This window comes from Callithrix jacchus, chromosome 1 (assembly GCF_049354715.1).
Source record: "Callithrix jacchus isolate 240 chromosome 1, calJac240_pri, whole genome shotgun sequence".
Classification (NCBI taxonomy): Eukaryota; Metazoa; Chordata; class Mammalia; order Primates; family Cebidae; genus Callithrix; species Callithrix jacchus.
Window position 1 is genome coordinate 51,633,667 of NC_133502.1, and position 20,580 is coordinate 51,654,246.

General features: G+C 34.6%; 1 long non-coding RNA gene across 1 annotated transcript; it reads left to right on the plus strand.

Annotated features, from left to right (window-relative positions):
* Positions 1-336: 336 nt before the first annotated feature.
* Positions 337-17,770, plus strand: LOC144579013 (uncharacterized). Its single transcript, XR_013525740.1, has 4 exons — positions 337-527; positions 2,147-2,199; positions 8,499-8,562; positions 17,233-17,770. It is a non-coding gene; the product is annotated as an uncharacterized LOC144579013 (long non-coding RNA).
* Positions 17,771-20,580: the final 2,810 nt, after the last annotated feature.

Genomic DNA, 20,580 nt, shown 5'->3' on the forward strand with positions numbered 1-20,580 from the left:
TACCAAGTTTTACCTTAAAGTTAAAAAGTGTGAGGATTTACCATTATAACATGTAATTGAAACTAAAAATAGATTTACATGCAAGGGGTGCAAGAACAGTGTAAGATTTATGGCAGAGGTAAAATGAGGAAACTGAGGCAGATATAAAAAAAAAAAAAGTGAGGAGCCAATTTATTCACCTCCCAGGCAACCTCAGTGGTCCAAGAGGGGCCAGAGAAGTGGCACCTGGTTGTTCAGGGCGTGGGGTTTTATGGGGCGTGTAGGCAATTGATTGGTTACTGGGAAACAAAGAGAAGGCATTTCTATTGGCTGCTGGGAAGCAGGAAGTACATGGAGTTAAAGTAGGAAGTACATGAAACTAGCTGCCATTGGTAGGCGGACGGAACTTTGGGTAAGTGGGCCTTGATTGACTACTGGGGAAACAAAGAGAAGGCATTTCTGTTGGCTGTTGAGAAGCAGGAAGTATATGGAGTTAAAGTAGGAAGTACATGAAACTAGCTGCCATTGGTAGGCGGACGGAACTTTGGGTAAGTGGGCCTTGATTGACTACTGGGGAAACAAAGAGAAGGCATTTCTGTTGGCTGTTGAGAAGCAGGAAGTATATGGAGTTAAAGTAGGAAGTACATGAAACTAGCTGCCATTTGTAGGTGGGCAGGGCCTCCCGGGGGCATATGGGGCAGGTTATTGCTGGGCAGGGTACCGTGGGGCTTCTTTTTTTAAAAAAAATTCTCTGCAGAATTTTTTTAACAGCAGGCTGGAGGTTGGATGCATAATTTAGTGCCGAGTGTGGGCTTGGGCATGGTATGCAGAGACAGGTGCGGGGAAGCTTTGTGGGGAAGCCAGACCATGACCTCGGGTGATGACGCAGTTATCAGGCACGGAGAGTGATGAATGTGTCTGTTTGACTCCCGGCAAGGCAACCGGCCTTACAAACAGCAAAATGTATTTTATAGTAAAAGGTTATGAGACGGCATGGAAATGTAAACAGTGGCCTAGGGTTAAACGATTATTTTGAGTTAGGAAAAGATGAAGGATCAAAGAAGTGATGGAAGAACTGTGGTAATTAATCTGGCAGAAGAGGTTCTTTGTGTGAACATATTGACTAAATTCAAAAGGCTTATAAAATGTTTTTGCTCATTTAAAATTTCTGGTCAACATTTTGCCAAAATAAATAACTTATAGTAATCTGGAATGCTATTTCATATTATAATATGTTTTAAAGCTCAAACATATTTGACAGCCTTCCCAAAATCAAACTTGGTTTCAAAATTGTATTCCCCGGCCCCTAGCTTTTTTGCATACTTCAGAGGGCCCCTGAAGTGTCCAGAAAAGAGAGATAAATAGGATTATTTAACATGTTTAGGTACATGGCATTGCCAAAATGATGCTCAATCTTCTTTAGGTAATATTTCGGTGAATAACTAATATATGTTCCAAGCTGTATGAGATTTCTAAAATTCTAATGTTTAAGTATATGCTGTCAATCATAATTAAGTTTGCTACGTTAAGTTATTAGAAACCTCAGAGACAACCAAACTTTGTCAATTGTGTTTCTAATTGTAACTACAGTAGACATTTTGCTATTCACAGACATTTGTGTCTTGTTTTAATCCTTTTCAAAGATGGTTTATAATAAGCTATAGAACTTTGACAGGTGCTCTCAGACACAGATTTCTGATAACTTTAGAGATTGTAACATTGCAATAAAGGAAAATGTACAGGGCTCATGAGGAGCAGAAATGTTCAGGAATGTTAGACTGTTATACTGGACCAAGCATAGAAAGTCAAGACCAATACAAAAGTATGCCAAATTGCAGGGTTTATTGCCAGCGACCACGGAAGACTCACGTTTCTCCAACCCATGGCAGAGAAAGAAGGGTTACAAGACCTTTTTATACCCGTAAAACCACCTTGGAGGTGGGGGTGAGGAGCGGGGATGGGGATGAAAGGCTTCAGACATTTTGAGGGCTAGTGGATTCTGTAAATCACCTCCTGGGCCGAGATTGGGAGGGGGAGCTCCGGACATTCCAAGGGCCAGGAGACTTTTGTCATTCCGATAGTTACTTAAGTGGTTTACAGAAGTCAAGATAAACATTAGTTTATACATTATCTGGGTAGGGTTACAAATTTTAGTTATTTGTTACAGGTTGCAGGAGCCAGGTTGGAATTATCTTGGGCTGCTTATTTTGGTTATTACTGGTAAGTAAAGGCTAGCAACTCTGGCAGTTACTGATAAGAGAAGGTAAGCAGCTTTACTTCTTTGCATTCTGCAAAGTAAACTAGCAGTCTTATTTATAGGAGCCAAGGCCTGCAGTTAATGGGGCAGTCTGTACAACTTATTTCTGAAAAACAGCTTTGTCTTTTATAAAACGGCATTGCTCAGGTCTAGCTATGGCACAAGACAAAACAAAAATTAACTAAATGGATTGGACTAAACTCAGGAAGCTGAAGCAAATCTTTTGACTTTTGCTTGAAATATTGCTGATCCATGTTTTTCAGAGTCAAGGAAACTTATTTTGCAGTACTTACGACCTTTAATTGAGTAATTGAAGTAAGATATACCTCTTGTGATCAAAATTCGGAGCATATTTGTTTCTTTCTTCCTGGTTTCTCTAAAATGTAGAAACTATGAGTATTCTCATGGCAATATAGTTGTTTGCATCAGTACAATAAAAATCAATTTTTCTTTTGCAACAGAATACAATTGGAGAAAGTGATTATTTTACCACGGTTTTGACTGAAAGGAGGTCCTTTTTTTTTTTGAGGAATCAATCTAAACTTACAGAGCTTATAAAAATCCCATGGAGGAAACTGGCCTAATACCTTCATGTATGCAGTCCTTGCATAGGGTTATTGACCCATGATTAGTAAAGAATATCACTTTGTAACAGGCTTAGGAGCTCCAAGTTTATCTTGGGACCTTAAGAGGAGAGAATCACCCGACTCACAGGTGTTTTAAGGTACAAACTCATGATTGGGCTTGGCTTTAAAAGTTCGTATTTGAGATTCCTTGTGGAACAGACTTCTGTCAAGGCCAATACAAATAGCCTATGTAGAAATTTATAGTCTTGCTATACTTTATGCAAATAATCAGGACAAATACAAGACTAAAGTCTATTTTGCAAATCACTCAGTCCTATGATGATTTTCTTTTAACAAATATGAGCACTAGGGAGAGTGAAATTATGTTTCAAAACTTATCATATATTTGTCATTACATTCTAAATTCATTAGTTGTTTTAAGTTTTCACCTGCATTTTAGACTAACCCTGCTTGTTCCTGTTAAGGAATCAACAATCTCTGGCTTCAGCTCAACAAAAACATGAGAGAAAAGTAATCTAAAAATCTGACTTAATATTCTAGTTCTGAGCAATTATACCGCAGATCCTGCTAGGTGATGGGAATAAGTTGAATGACTATTACTCACAGGTGTCCTGTTGGCAAAGTATGACCAAGGGAGCTAATCAAAGCAAAGCACCATGCCCTGAAATCCCAGCAAGCATAACTATAGCCATCCAGTTCCTGGATGTGTCACAAGACATCCTTTCCTCTCCCTTGTTGAAGGAGGACTCAGTTCCGCAGTTTCACCTTAGCATTTGGCTTACGGTAAGGAGTCCATGCAATGTCCCTGAGATACATTTTTGTTCTAGACTCGATTCCAAGCTTCGAGTCACAGTCCTAGAAAGAAAACTGGATCTAAGAGATCCAGAGGCAGACAGCCACAGAGTTTAAAAGGCACAGAACAGGTTAGTGTGGCTGATTCCTGCCAGTCAAGCCAACCTCAAGCTTCCTGTTTCATAGATAAAGGTCACATTAATATCCATGGCATAAATGAGGTCTAATGAACTCCAAGGCTACTGATAGCAGAAGGGAAAGACATAGGTGAGAGCAAATAATTCCTATGCTCTAGGCCCTCCCTGCATCATGTGTACAAGCCGCTTTGACACCCATGGTGGCACCTGCTGATGCCACTGAACTCGGGACTACAAGGATAGACAAGGGAAATAGAACACTCTTCCCTCTTTCCCTCACATACCCCAGTATCTGCTAGGAAGAGAAGGAAACAAGGAATTCTTGCTTCCCTCTTTCGAGATGCATAGCCGTTCATCATCAGTCTGTACCCCTTTCAAATGCATCCTGAACCCTTGGGACTCCTTTAAAACACATCTGCTTTTTGCTTTCTTTTCCTCAGTTCTCTCTTCACTGATAGGCAATTGTGTCTATCTACTACAGGACACTCCCCTTAGCTGCATCCTCCGACCTGGAAAGAGTGAATTTCCAAAACCCTAAACTGGTTGGCTTAGGATTGGGCTCTGGGAAAGGGAACCCAGGAGCCCAATATGCTGGCAAAAGGGTAAAGTTTTTTTTTTTTAACCAGTTGGGTTTTTGGCCTCTTTCTCTCTGTGCTAACTGGTAAAAGACCTCAGAATTTTTGAGCTGTCTTTACCCCTCCCTTGTTTTATTTTCATACATGTTTTCTAATAACCCTGTTTGTCTGTTCTTGACTTCAGGCCATCAAATTACAAAGTCATGCAACTGGAGCCTCTAATGATGGCCCCTTCTTCTGGGAACCCTTAGATAGCCTCTGAGGGAGCTCTGACTGCTGTTTCCCCAAAACAGTACTCCCTGTCAACAGGAAGCAGTTAATATAGATCTTGGTCCTTATCATTAATCTAAGGGTAGTTAGATGTACTTCTTTAGAGGGGAGGTCCCTGGAGAAACTCCAGTTAGCCTGCCCACTGGGGTGGAGCCTCAGAAAGTTCACAATGTTTGCAGCAGGGAGGAGCCTGGCCCTTCCTCTTCCTGGGTGCAAGCTGCGATTCAAACTGCCAGGCAGAAATCACTGTAGCAGAGGAACTCTGGCGGCCAGAGTTCCTCTTTTGTTCCCTTTTTAACAAATAAGACCCTGCTTTCTCACCCTTTAAGGTGTCTGCAAGCCTAAATTTTCATGGCCATGCAATGGACAAGAACCCCATCTTTAGCTGAGCTAAGGAAAAGTCCTGCAACACTGGGGCTCATTTTCTTCCTCATAAACACATTTTTAGTTCTAAATATAACAATGGATAATATGGCATTCCAACATCATAATAGTCAGAAACACAATTATTAAAATATGCATTTGAGTTACCCACTTGATAAGAAATCCCAACTATATGAGAAACTTCTCAGAGGTACTAATGGGCAGTGGAAAAAGAAATTCATAAATGCTGACATGTAAACATGAGGAGTTACTAGAAGAAAAATAGTGGAGTTAATTATATTTCCAACTTTGTAATATTTTCTCCTTGTTTTGGAACAATTATATATACAATGTTTATCACGGACAGCTTTAACATTGACTTCATAATTTGCAGATTAGCACAATTTAATTGTAAATGAAATGATAAAAACAAATCTTCAAGTGAGCATATAAAACATAATACAGTTTCATTAGGGAGTTGCAAATAAAAACAACCATGGGATATCACTACACACTTATTAGAAAAGGTAGAATCCAAAACACTGACAATACCCAATGCTGATTTGTATGTAGAACAACAGGAATACTTCTTTGTTACAGGTCAAATGCGAAATTGTACAGCCACTTTGGAGAACACTTCCTACAAAACTAAACATGCTCTTACTATATGAACTAGCATTCATGCTTCTTGCTATTTACCCAAATAAGTTGAAAATATGTACAAGCAGAAACCTGAATATCCACAGCAATTTTATTCATAATTGCCAAAACTTGAAAGCAATTGAGATGTCTTTCAATATGTGAATGGATAAGAAATTGTGGTACATCCATACAATGGAATATTATTTAGCAATAAAAATAAATAAGCTATTATGTCATGAAAAGGCATGAAGAAAACTTAAATTCATATTGCTAAGTGAAAGAAACCAATCTGAAAATGCTATATGCTAGAAGATTTCAAATGTGTCACATTCTAAAAAAGACAAAAGTGTGGGAGTAGTGAAAACTAATCTGTGATTTTAACAGGTTTGGGGAGAAACGAGGTGAGATGAATGAGTGGAACACAGGGAATTCGTAAGGCTGTGAAACTATTACATATAATACTGATATTATACATTTGTCAAAACCCACAGAATGTATTGTAAAGAGAATGAGTCATAATGTTACTATCTACTTTAGTTCATGATAATGTGCCAATATCAGCTTATCAATGGTAACAAATATACCAATCTAATGCAAAATACTAATAATAAAAGGAACTGGGTATGGGAGGCATGGAGATAGCAGAGTATAGATAAAATGCTTTGTGTTTTCCATTTACTTTAGTACAATTTAATCTGCTAAAGCATCTTAATTTTTTAAAAAACGAATCTTCAGAATGCTACCTAAAGATCTCCTACTTAGAACTAGATGAGTATGCATAATATTTAGGGTTCTTTTATTTTAGGTAAAATAACATCTTCTTAGGGACAGATATATTATTATATTACTTAGAAATATAAAAATAGTCAGAAGAGAGTCTTGGTTTTGAGCAGCAAAATAATAAAATATAGTGATCACTTGTCACTTTTGTTATTTGGCTTAAAACAAACTATTTCTCAATAGATCCCACTCTCATATTGTGGACAGTAATAACTTAGCTCCTAAATCAGAAGTTTGAAGTGGTGAGCTAAGTCAATCAAATTATCAGATCTGAAAGTTTGAATCTAGAAATTTTGATGAAAGAATAAAAATTAAATCTAAATTTATTGATAATGGCAATAGCAACTATGTTTACTGGATTTGGAAATTCTAGAAATTTTATGCACACATTTTCTTGTTGCTAAGTGTTCTGATAGTTTCATTTATGTGCAGTTCCAGCCTATAATCAATACCTGATCCCTCAATATACATGCAGTACATAAAACTTTTGCTTATAATAGCTAGAGCCTATTTCTGTGGCTTGTGACCAAGAATCTGAATGTTATTTTTATTGTTTCATTAACATTATCTTTTTTAACCATTGCTTTTTAGCATTTATACAAGGGGAAGAAAAAAATACAACAGACTATAGCAAGAATAGCAAAAATTCTGCCCTAGTTTTTGAAAACAAAAAATATTTTACCTCTAAATACATGTTGGCATATTTTGAGATGGCTTTTCAGAGAGCTTCCAAATATAAGTAGCCCCTTAAAGCAGTCTTTTGTGGGGAAGATTTCTAGCTATAGAGAGAATCTGCATTGATGCAGCTAGGTTTTATCTGAGGCCCTCCCTTGTCCTGATCTAGCAAAGATTAATTTAGAGTCTGACACCTTTTAATGTCTGAAAGAAACATATACTATATATTCTTTCTGAGGGCTGCTGCTACCTGTGAAGTTTCATCTATGTACCAAGACCACCTTTACTAGCCAGGTCTCCAATTTTCCCCCCTCCCATAAAGTATTTTGCCACTATAGCCTGTTTTGCCACTCTAAGCCCCCATTTATCCTGTAACCTCAAAATGGTATGTAAGCTTCTGGACCCCAACAGGTGGTGGGGTAAACACTATGTTTCTGCCCTGTGCGCATCTTCATAAATGTCTATGCCACTTGACTCATTGATCTTTTTGTGAGTTGATTTTTCAGCAAAACTTAACAAAGGGAAAGCTTTTCCTTGGCCCCTGCATTTTTTTTTTCCAAACAAGTAGGTTAGCCACTAGAAAATATAAATATTTTGAAATAATTATTTCCCCAATAATTATTTCCCCAATTTAAAAATTATTTGTGCTGTGGACTGAGTACTTGTACCCCTGTCCACCCCCTAAATAAGTTTGTATATTGAAGCCCTACCTCCCAACATGATATTTGGAGATAATAATTTAGAAAGTAATTAGGGTTATATGAGATCATGAGTGAGGGTGGGGCTCTCCTGGCGAGATTGGTGCCCTTATAAGAAGGGACACCAGAGAGCTTTCTCTCCTTCCATGCATATGTGAATCATGTCAGCAAACAAAAAAAAGGTGGCTTTCTGCAATCCAGAGAGTTCTCACCAAGACCTAAGAATGCTGGCATCTTTATTTGATAAGGTCTAGCCTCAAAAACTGTCAGAAAATAAAGTTCTGTTGTTTAAGCCACCCAGTCTATGGTATTTAATTATAGCAGTCCTAGAAGACTAATGAAATTTGAATTAACAAAAAAACACATAAATATCTGCATTCTTTTGGGAAGTTAATAAGAATCATTGGCCAACATATTCTTCAAGAAGAAAAACTCAAAAGTGTTCTCATCAATAAAATTTCAAAGTCAGCTAAACAGGGCACTGTGGGTAGCACTACTCATTAACCTTTTCATAATATATACAGCCCTGAAAGCCTTGCCATTTTATTATTAACATATCTTCATTACGGAGCTGTCAATGTCTGTGCACACACAGAAATCCTCTGAATCCTCGGTGGCAATTAAAGTGCTGTGATCACAAAGGGGAAAGGGTGAGAACAGGCAGGCGTCTTTATCACTCTAAGACTTTAACGCTTACATATGAATACAATATTAGGACTAATTTAAGTTATAAAAATTCCCAGCTTATGCCATGATGACATACTGAATGAACAAAATTGAGGCTTCCACCGATCTCTCTAAATAAAAGTGAGTATCATAATATATTTGCCTACTTGGAAATATATATTACAAAGACAAGCATTAAAAGTCTCAAAAAATGAGGTTTCTACTTTTATTAAATAAGCACTTTATAACATTATATGGAACTTTCTATTTCTTTTGAAAGGCTCAGGCAGAGAACTTGTTAACATAATTCTACAGTTCAAAGGCAGAAATTCGAATGAGGAAAATATAATAAAGCAAAAAGTTTCTGTGTGCAATAAAATCTTAAAACACAAATGATTGATATTTGATATTATACTTATATAGAGAATAATTCTAAATTACCGTGAAAGTACACATTCAAATCTTTATTGTTACTTTTTTTTTTTTGAGACGGAGTTTTGATCTTGTTACCCAGGCTGGAGTGCAATGGCGCCGTCTCAGCTCACCGCAACCTCCGCCTCCTGGGTTCAGGCAATTCTCCTGCCTCAGCTTCCTGAGTAGCTGGGATTACAGGCGTGCGCCACCATGCCCAGCTAATTTTTTGTATTTTGAGTAGAGTCGGGGTTTCGCCATGTTGACCAGGATGGTCTCGATCACTTGACATCGTGATCCACCCGCCTCGGCCTCCCAAAGTGCTGGGATTACAGGCTTGAGCCACCGTATTGTTACTTTTATACTCTCCAGATAATAGTACTGTCATGTAAAAGGTATACAAGTAAAATAATTTTAATAGTAATTTGTGACTAATTTATATCAATCCTGCCAATTATATAGTTACCTGGTTGTAGAATGTGGTAGTGTAGAATGTGGTAGTTATCTGGTGTAGAATATAGTCTTTCATCCTTAGTTCCTGGCTCATAACTCTCATACCTCTTGTTAAAATTTTTTGTTATAATATGGTTATGAGAGGCCTCAGGAGAAGGCCTCAGGAAACAGAATTTACCCCAAGAAAGAACTCTAACCTTTACAAGACTTTCTGATTGTGGGTCATAATCTCAGATACAGTCTTCTGGAGAGCTGCTGGATGGCTGAACATGTAGAGGCTCCTGCCAGGTGGTGTGCGCAGGGAAGGCATGGAAGCTCCATGGCTCTTCTCCCATACCTCACCCTATGCATTTATCTATATATTTTGAAATATCCTTTGTAATAAAGCAGTAAACTTAAGTGTTTCCCTGAGTTCTGTAAGCCAGTTCAGCAAATTAATCAAACCAATAAAGGGAGTCATGGGAACGCAACTTGAAGCCGGTGGGTCACAAGTTCCTGGGGCCCCGACTTTTCATTGTTTTCAGGTTAAGAAAACTTGAGCCCTTAACCTGGGATCTGACAGTATCTCCAGATAGTATCAGAATTGAATTTGGGACACCCAGCTTGTGTCTGCTTCTTGGTATCAGGGAAAAAACCCTACATATTTGGTCAAAGAAGCCTTCTTCTGTATTGATGACTATTATTGCATTTGTGTGAAAGCTGAGGAAAAACATGGTTTGAGAGAGTTTTTCCTTAAACAGAGACCTACTATGATGTTTCTCGTGCTAAAATGTTTAAAATATTATGGTCATTTAAAAAATGTATAGTACTTCTCTGTTGTTGTAATATTATCAGATGATGTTTTGTCTCAAGAGTTGCAAGAATAATGAAAATCATGCCATTTAAAGCAAAAAGGGAAGACCTGTGAACTAAAAAATGTCTATGCAGAAAAAAGAAGTGATACAGAAAGGAAAATACTACATGATCTCACTTGCATGTGGGATCTAAAGAAACAATGTTGACTATATATAAACAAAGTAGAATAGTTTCTACCAGGGTGGAGAGGGGAAGGAAATTGGAAGAAGTAGGGCAAAGGGTGCAAACTTACAATTACGTAAGATGTTACAATACACATACATCTGGAGATCTTGTGTATTGCAGGATAACTATAGTTAATAACGTATTGTATGTAGAAAATGTGCTAAGAGAGTAGATTTTGGTACCCTTACACACACACACACGCACGCAGGAAACTATGGAATGTAATGAAAATATTTATTTGCTTACCAAAATATAGTTATCATTTACTATGTATCTCTATATAAAAACATCATACTGCACACTTTAAATATCTACAATAAAAAGTAAATAAAAACAGATATATGTAAAAGGAAAAAAGACAATCATTGCTTAAAAAGACATGAAAAGATATGAACAAAGTAGACATTTCGTTTCCTTTTCTTAACTCCATTGCAAATACCAGGGAGGCATAATCTCATTCCATTTTGAATGAGGACATAATTCTGTGTAAGTAATGACTTTTGTGAGATGTGAAACATTTGACTAAGATTTTATTTAAATATTGAGAAATTCCTTTAATTAAATTCTAAAAAGCAATTTACACTGTGCCTAATCACTTTAAATCCTCTAGGATTTTCTGTATTAACATTAAGGACTTACCTAGGGTATTTTATTTAGAATTTTCCAAAATGTTTATAGCCAATGAAAAGTAAGATAGTGGGGTAGATGTATCTGACTCTTCAGCAACATACTCTTGCATTGCAAGGGTCCACTTATCTGCAAATTTTTTTCTGCCTCTCCACTCCTGAGACAACAGGACAAACTCTTTGTCCTCCTCCTCTGCCTAATCAACATGAAGACAAGAAGGATGAAGATCTTTATGATAATTCACTTCTACTTAATGAATAGTAAATATATTTCTTTTTCCTTATGATTTTCTTAAAAACAAGAAAATTTTCTTTTCTCTAGCTTACTTTATTGTAAGAGTATAGTATATAACACATATAACATACAAAATATGTATTAATTGACTGTCCATTTTACAGTTTTGGGGGAGTCAAAAGTTATATAGGAATTTTTGACTGTACAAGGGTTGGTGGCCCAATGCTTGAGTTGTTCAAGGGTCAACCATATAAAAACTACAGAGCTGCATGGAATTTCAATGTGTCCATACATGATTTAGGCAATGAATAAATGTTTAAATTGATGAAGCTCTTTTCAGTGTTAGAAATTTGGTAACATAACTTTAATTATGTTGAAATTTAGGCTTAATATGTCATTTTTTAAATTTATACAATCTGGGTTTTTGTTACACTGTTTATCTTTGCCTGACTCACTTTGAAATACTTGACTCTTTTTGAATTTTATTTTTGTTTATAATCTGAATTCCTCTTGTTTGTTTTCTTTGTTTTATTAAAAATCTAGGAAACTTTCAGTAAGATGTTGACAAGGAGGGCTGGGATTGGGCATCCACATTCCAGATCTTAGGGGAAGCATTCAGTATTTCACCAATAAGTGCCATGTCAGCTATTGTTCACAGGAGCCATTTCTCACATTGAGATTGTTTCCAAACATTCTTATGTGGATGAAAGTTTTCTATTACGGAAATTAGTAAGCAGGCATCATTCAGCAAACAACTTTGTAATTTTTATAGACTATTTTATAAGGTTGGAAATTTTATTTTTCTGTCAAAAGATTTTTCTAAATGTGTTAAATCAACAATTTCAGCATATATTTTGACTATGTCAGTACAAGTGCTATAATTATGACTGTATCTTTGAATAGAGATTTTACAATTATCTGTTTAACCTGGTTGGTATTTGGACCTGATGCCAATACCAGGCATCATCTTCTATGACCAGGTTTTTAATCTTTAATGGCTTAATACCTTTACTTTTTTCATAGAATAATCTGAATTAGACTCTACTATCTAACTATTTTTACTTCATTCTCTACTTTGATTTTATCACAATTAACTTTCAAGTTTGACAAGTAAATTTTATAAGGCTTTAGTAATTTCTAAAGTGGTTCATAGGAATTTTCACACATAAATTCAGCTAACAATAATGTTAATGAAGTTAATGAAGATATATCTGTTAATGAAAAATTTTGTTGAATATGTCACTCTTACTATTTTAGTCTCCTTTGTGTCTTCATAAAGTTGTCACTGCTATACTTCACTGACAAAAATTATTTCAAATTAGGAAAAAAAGAGGGAAAACTTTCATTAAACTTTTCAACTTTAATAATACCATAATAACTGCAATGTAAATTTTTATGCCTTTTATAGCAACACTTATCTCCTATATAGCATTTCCTTTTTTTAAGAAACATGGTCTTCCTATGTTGCCCAGGCCGGTTGGTCTCCAACTCCAGGCCTCAAGGAATCCTGCGTATCAGCCCCAGAGCAATTTTTAATACTTCTTCCAGAACATGTTTTTTTTTTCCAGAATTTTAAATGATTAAATATGTAAATAAGGAGATTCTGTCTTTCATTCTTGCTTCTACAAATTACCAGGCGCAGTGGCTCATGCCTGTAATCCCAGCACTTTGGGAGGCCGAGGCGGGTGGATCACGAGGTCAAGAGATGGAGACCATCCTGGTCAACATGGTGAAACCCCGTCTCTACTAAAAATACAAAAAATTAACCAGGCATGGTGGCCCATGCCTGTAATCCCAGCTACTCAGGAGGCTGAGGCAGGAGAATTGCTTTAAACCCAGGAGGAGGAGGTTGTGGTGAGGTGAGATTGTGCCATTGCACTCCAGCCTGGGTAACAAGCGAAACTCCATCTCAAAAAACAAAGACAAAGACAAAAACAAAAACAAATGAAATCAATGAGATCACCATGGTAATAGAGATTAATTGTGCTATACAAAATACTTATATTTTAGGTGGGTTATCAGACATGCTACACAGTTTGGTATGATATTTTTAAAAATAATGATGCAATAAACATGCCAACAAAGTTACATTCATTCTATTAAAAATTTGGATATTTGATATTTACTCTTGCTTTATAAGTTCTGTAGGTTTTGAACATAAGACCATGCATTACTTTTCTCCTTAGATTTATTCTGTCTTTAAGTATGTTCTGACCATGGCTAGGTAATCTAAATCCAAGCAGTCATCAAAACAGCCTGGAGAGCTTGGCCCAACTCCAGAAATTTTGAGTCAGTAGTTTTAGTGTGGATTCCATTAATTTGCCTTTCTAACAATTTTCTAATTGATGCTCATGATGCTAGTTTTCAGAGAACACTTCTAATTGCACCAGCTATACTGTAATTCATATACCATATCAACAATATACAACATAATTGTTCTTGTTTTACTCAAATATTCTAAAATGTTTTGTATCAAATAAAGTACCCTACTATATAGCTAATATATTAAAAATTATGTCTGAAGTGAAATTTTCAAAGGTATAAACTCATAGATAAAAGATAACTTTCCTATTAATATCAGCATATGCCTTCTAAATTACCTTCTTTGAAACTACCAGTTTAATTCTCGCCCAGTTTACTGGAAAGCATTTTTTACAGTCCTTTCTGCCTCTGCTCTTATTATCATCTAATTAAATATGCATGTTGCCTAATTTTTCTAAAACATAAATCTGACCAAGTTATAAAAACTTTTTTCCTCACCATAAAGTCCAAACTTCTAAATTTAGCATAAAACAACTTTTGTGTCTTAGTCTTTGATTATATTTCTGCCTTAGCTTTTATTAAGAATTGAGCCATTTTCTGCCTTTAACTTTGGAAAATCAATTACTGTTGAATTGTTGACTGGTCAAGACTTTACTATACCATTCCTCCATCTGGAATCCTTTCCCGTTTCTCAGCATTCATCCTGCTAAATTTGTGTTGAGAGCTCTTACTTATTTTCCAGATATCACTTTCTCCAAGAAATCTTTCCTGGTCTTTCAAGACTATTAAGATTTTTTTTTCTATGGGTTTCTGAGGACTCCCTTTATAACCCTAGCTTTGCAAGACCGAAGTTGTTTTATAAATTTCTATTTAGTGCATGGGTTCTGCATTGGACTCTCAATTCCTTGAAAGCAAGGACACTTTAATTTTCTTATAGAATTCTTTCTTTCTCTCTCTCTTTTTTTTTGAGATGGAGTTTCACTCTTGTTGTCCAGGCTGGAGTGCCGTGGCATGATCTTGGCTCACTGCAACATCCACCTCCTGGGTTCAAGTGATGCTCCTGCCTTAGCCTCCCAAGTAGTTGAGATTACAAGCTTCCGCCACCACTCCTGGCTAATTTTTGTATTTTTAGTAGAGATGGGGTTTCACCATATTGGCCAGGCTAGTCTCAAACACCTGACCTCAGGTGATCTGTCCTCCTCTCATAGCTAAGAATAACCTTCAAATTATGGAAATTTCATAAATAGTTGCTAAATGAATGAATGGTTATATGAATTGACATTGAAACATTAAAAATTAAACAGGGAAAAATGAGAATAGCAACAATTCAGGACTTTGCCCTTATTCCTACCTACTCTTCAGATTTTAAGCAATATCAACCACAAACTTATAATAACATAAGACTTTTATTAACTGTTCTTTCAAATTATCCCTGAATCTAAACTTGAGTCAACACACACACACACACACCCTCAAACAAAATCAACGACTGATAGTTTACTTATTTAACGAAGACATTTTTCACTTAATAAAGATAGTAAGAAAAAGGTTATTTTTTCTTTTTCTTTTAATAACCCTGAATTATCTAGAAAACTGATGAGGATCTTTACAGACTTCTTCCCTCATGATAGACCATATATAGCAATGACATAGGTTCATTATAGATAGTTTATAATTTTCTCATTCTACCACCCTTTTTCTTTTTTTTCTGTTTTGTGTTATTTTTTAAGAGAATACTCAAAAGCTTCTTTAATATTATAGTTTTCTAGCACAAGTGTGATTCTGTAGTTATTTTGTATAATAAGCTTTATCAATATAATTCTAAGATAAATTTAAATAAGGTTTTATAATAGAGTTTTGATTTCTCTAGTCCAAATGGTTATGGAAAACCAGAAATTAAGGTAAAGGGTGAAGATTTAAATAACTTAAATAAAAATTTTATCTACATATCTACAGATAATCTCTACAGATATTGGCTAAAAATTAAATTGTGATTGCTAATTTTTGTAATGTTTTGCATATATATATATATATATATATATATATATATATATACACACACACACACACACACATATATTTGTCTTGCAGTCATTCATTACCTATGGTCAACGAGCAGTATAAAGTTTTATGCTACAAGGTCAAACAGCATTAAGAAAATTCATTTTTAAACCGTATAATGTCAGTTAGTTTGTAAAAAGAAGTAATATATTTAAAAAAGTATTTTAATAATGGCTATTAATAAAGTAGCTAGTAAATTAGGAACAGATGCCACATGAAATGTATGCCCTCCCTATTCTATGTGTACCAGCCATATTAACAACAAAGGAAAAAGAAGAAGAAACAGAAGATTTCTTGACTTGTTTTTCCTTGGTTTGAATGGTGCTACAGAATTATCAGTAAATATTGAAGACAGCTCCAAATGAAACCTAAGCCCAACTTATAGGGCTGCATACATATCTAGAATGACAGTGGCAACTAGACTGAAAGTTTACAGCTGCTGAATTTTGCTGCCCAGTCAGATTTTCTGGTTGTTCTTACTGCCACACTGAATAAAGTAAACTCAGCTGCTTGCCCCCTTCCACTCCAAACTGGAGAGGGAGAAACACAGGAGCATGGAGTTGGAGCTTTCTTTAGTGAGTAATAGAGTACACCTGAGAATCTGGCCCTAACTGATTCATCCAAAAACAGTGTTATCTTGATTGGTCAAGCTACTTATTTTTCTAAGCTTAAGTTTTCTCATTTCCAAAATTAATATTATTTATTTCATGTTATTTAAAGAGACAATAAAGCAAATAACAGAACCCAGTTTTTGGCACATGGCAAGTCCTTAATACTATTGGCTATAAGCTTCTTACATTTTGTAAGGAGTTCATTAGGTTCATCCTCATTTATCTGGTGTGACATATTTTTTGCATTGAATTTAATCCACTTTATTTGCAAATGCAAAACATTATTTCATCAAATTTTGAATCCCAAATCGAATAAACATGAAATAAAAATAATTAACATTTTTCTCTAAATAATTGAAGGATTTCTTTGAATACAGCTTTCTTTGAAATGTTTTATTTTACCTATATTTTATAAATAATCACTATATCCATGTTAAATAGATTTCTCTAAATACAAGTGGCATGTGTATTACATTCACTAGGTCCAGTTGGCAAATTAAAATACAAAGCAGATTTACTTTATGTGAAAGGAGGAATTTAAGAGGAATCATAATGAATACATTTATTTATCCATTCCATTAGGTTAAAGAAAAACACTCTATAATATGGTACTCACTGAAGAGTGATAAAGTGGGTATCTATCAAAGGGTGATGGTGAAGATCAAATTCTTTCTGAAATACTGTATTTGAACTTGACAAACGCTAGTGGTCTTTCCTATAAATTTAAAAAAATAGAGATTCAATGAAACATGCCAGCTCCAAAAACCTTAGGCCTATTTATATTTATTACTTTACTACTTGGTTTTACAGCAAATTTAGGAAAAAAATGTGAATTCTTATTAAAAGAAACAGTGTGAATTTTCAATATGGCAGTAGCTTTCAAAGATGGTTTTCTTAATTAGAAAAAGAGAAATTTTGAAACTCTCACATGGTATTTAATTGACAGAGTATTTATTTAACTAATAAAAAATAGACTAAGCTTTGTGTATTACTAATATTTCTCATAGGATTTTATACACAGTTAAGGTGTAGTAACCTCATTTAATAACAATATAAAAGCAAAATATAATTTTCAAGAACATTTTAAGAAAAAAATAGGTGTTAAACTATTACTGGTTTTTCTTGTCTTCAGACTTCTGCAATTGTTCACACAAAAATAAAACAGAGATGCCAATTGTTTTCACTAACTTCATGCTGTAAATATAAATGGCTGGAAAAGAAGACAAGGTTAGCAATAAAAAGTTTAATCTAAGAAGAAAAAGAATAAAGCCAACTGAGAAATACATATTTTGCCTTCAAGAAAACTGCAGACCATCATGAAGGCACATACTTTTTTCCTCTATTTCAATGGATTTAACTTTGTGATTATTTATTTGTTGTCTAATGTGTATGTCTCTTCTTTCCTCCAACAGTACTGTAAGTTTTTAAAGACTGAATTTGTAGTCCTGCATTTCTTTTGTATGTTCCATTGTAATAAATATAGGAAAGACACTAAAACTTACCAGCAAAAGCTGGCTAAATGAATAGTTACAGATGTAGGTAACAACGTAAGTGAGATGAAAAATAATGACTTGAAATGTGTTTCAAGGTATATGTTTGTTAAGAAATACTATTTAACTAAAACTATTTGTAACTATGCTCCCATTTTTTCCCCAAATAGATAAAAAGGGAATAGATGCCTTTAGCGTAAAGATTTAAAAATATATAGTTATCAATTTTAGAGTGGTGATATGAAAGTACATTAATGAATTTTCATAACCTTTTAAGAATTCTACAGCAATGCTTAGTATATTGTGATTCATTTTCTTTCTTTCATCAATGCCAATGTCTAAAAACTTTGGCATGAATGAAAAAAACAACAAGATACCATGTCCTGGTTTTGACCCATATAGTGCATTGAGTGGTGGCCTGCTGAAATACATGTCTACACAAATCTTGTCAATGTGGTTCATTTTAAAAAGGGATTTTTGCAGAAATAATTGAGTTAATAATCTGAAAATGAGATCATCCTGGATTATCTGGGTGAGCTCTAAATCCAAACTGTGCACTAATATAAGAAAAGAAAGGAAGAGGAAGATTTGAGATCTATACAAAGGAGAAGCCTACATGAAGTAGAAGTTAAAGATTGGAAGCAGAGATTGGAGAAATCCATTACACTGGAATGTAAGCAAATCTTTGCAATGAGAGAGGAGGATTTACTGTGCTGGAATGTCTCTGGTAAGAGAGATAGTCTCAGTATGTAATTCTTATGTTGTTTCTAAATGCCTTTGTTCCAAAGGAACATGAGAGATTCTAGTGAGAGTTGGATCCCAATAACCCTCTTCCCTAGATACTGATATATCCCCATAGGATGCATACCCCCCCATATCATATTGGTACCCACATATGTGATATTTCTAGAACTTGTTTAATAAAGACATGGCTAGTTGTAATAGCCCAAACTGTATCTTATTTTGAATTTATTATAGAAGAATATAGCATGTGGCAAATAAATCCTAGATTATTTTCTTTTATAGGTAGTGGTTAAGACTTGTTTGGTAATCCATAATGATTTTGTAGAGTATGTCTCTGGAATTATCTTCTGAGATACAAAATGATATACTATACTTCTTAATTTAATTAGAGTTTATTGTCTGTGAAATGCCTACTCTGACTCTAGAAAGAGGGAGTTGAAACTTTTGTACAGATTTTTGCCATATATTAGGGTAGGCATATATATACCACCAGAACTATGTCTTAAAATGATAAACATGCCATCAATGTAAGCTTCTTCAAAGTAGTTATAAGATTTCATCTTACTTAATATTAAAAGTGGTAATAGGGCTACTTTCAAGGTCAGCAATGCTTGATATACTAATAACTACAAAAAGTCAGAGAACTATCTAAATCATAATTTAAAACAAAATAAGTAATATACCAAGAAACAAATAGTTTTAAATCAAAGTTTTATCGGACATGTGATATTTGATTAGTGGCAAGTCAGATGCCAGGCTTTAAACAGACCCTTCTAAATCCTGTATTCCTTAATCCTTAAAATTAAGTCAGATGACATTTTCATCAGCGTGTAAGTTGCAGATTGTAAGTTATTGGGATTAATAATAGGTGATGAGGAAAGGCAAGAAAAATAACTAGAATATTTACTGGAGATCCAGATGATGTCACACAATTAGTATTTAGCTATGGTGTGATCTTTTTTGAAAGTATGGAATATGGGATTTAGAAGGGTCGTATTTAAAGCCTGACATCTGACTTACTACTAATCAATATCAAGCGCCTGATAAAACTTTGATTTAAAACTACTTGTTGATTGATGAATTACTTGTTTTGTCCTAAATTAAGATTTAAATAATTCCATGATTTTTTGTAGTTATTAGCATATCAAGCATTGCTGTACTTGAAAGCAGCCCTGTATATTACCCGTTTTAATTTTCAGGAATATGAACATAATCATAGTTTAAGTGTTGACAGTAGTAATTTATCTGCCTTCATAAAGCAATGCACATTAAAAGGAAAGTGGAATCTACTAGAAACACTTTGAGGAAGAATGCTATAGATTTTAGAAGTTATGGCTGACTTGGTTTTATTTTGTGCAAGATGCTATTGCATTTTTAACTGATATCAATTGTTATATACTAATAAAATAATGCCTCAAAATTTTATTTTCCATACTCCAACAAGATGTTGGGAATTATTTTTTTTTCTGAAAACCTCTCTGTTTTCATATAATTTTGCTCATTTCTATAACACAAGTTGAACTAAAAATGGGGGTCATGTAACTTTCTTGATGTTATGAAAGATCATGGAACTGATTTTACTCAAGGTTCAGATTTTATGAGATTCACTGGCTTCACTCTAATAATCAAATGATAAAGTGCCATGACAGGAGGGATTAATGGCAGCAGGCCGTTATAAATATCTGCTTCAGAGCCATGTAGTTTGTTTCCCACTGTACTAATACGTTTTAATTCACTTCTTGCATTTTAGGAATGAGCATTTGTTATTTCACCTCCTACCTGTATAACAAAAGCAAAGTTGTACTATTTGGTGCCATTTTGCTGAAGTAGGTCAATATATATACAAAAGGAATAGGTTCATATAAAGGAGATTTAGGGCATTTATTGGATTCTAATATTGTTTTTTACAAATGCACTGCATAAAAACATTCTAAATACTTGAATACTTAATGTATTTTTACGTTGTTTTTCTAAGTAGTAGATGAATGTGATAAAGACTATGTTTATGTCTATATGTTTATATGTCCTTTTGGAGGAATAAAGTATTATTGTAAGTAATATCATATTTACTTTCTGTGAGCTCTTAATATTTTTCATATTATAGTAGGTCAATTTTGATATTAAGATAATTAAAACTTTAGAAATGCATTATACCAGCATATTCAAATGCACAGCTTTCCTACATATTTGTCAATCTCATACTAACACTGTTAGCATTCATAATGAACACTTAGCATTGCAAAATA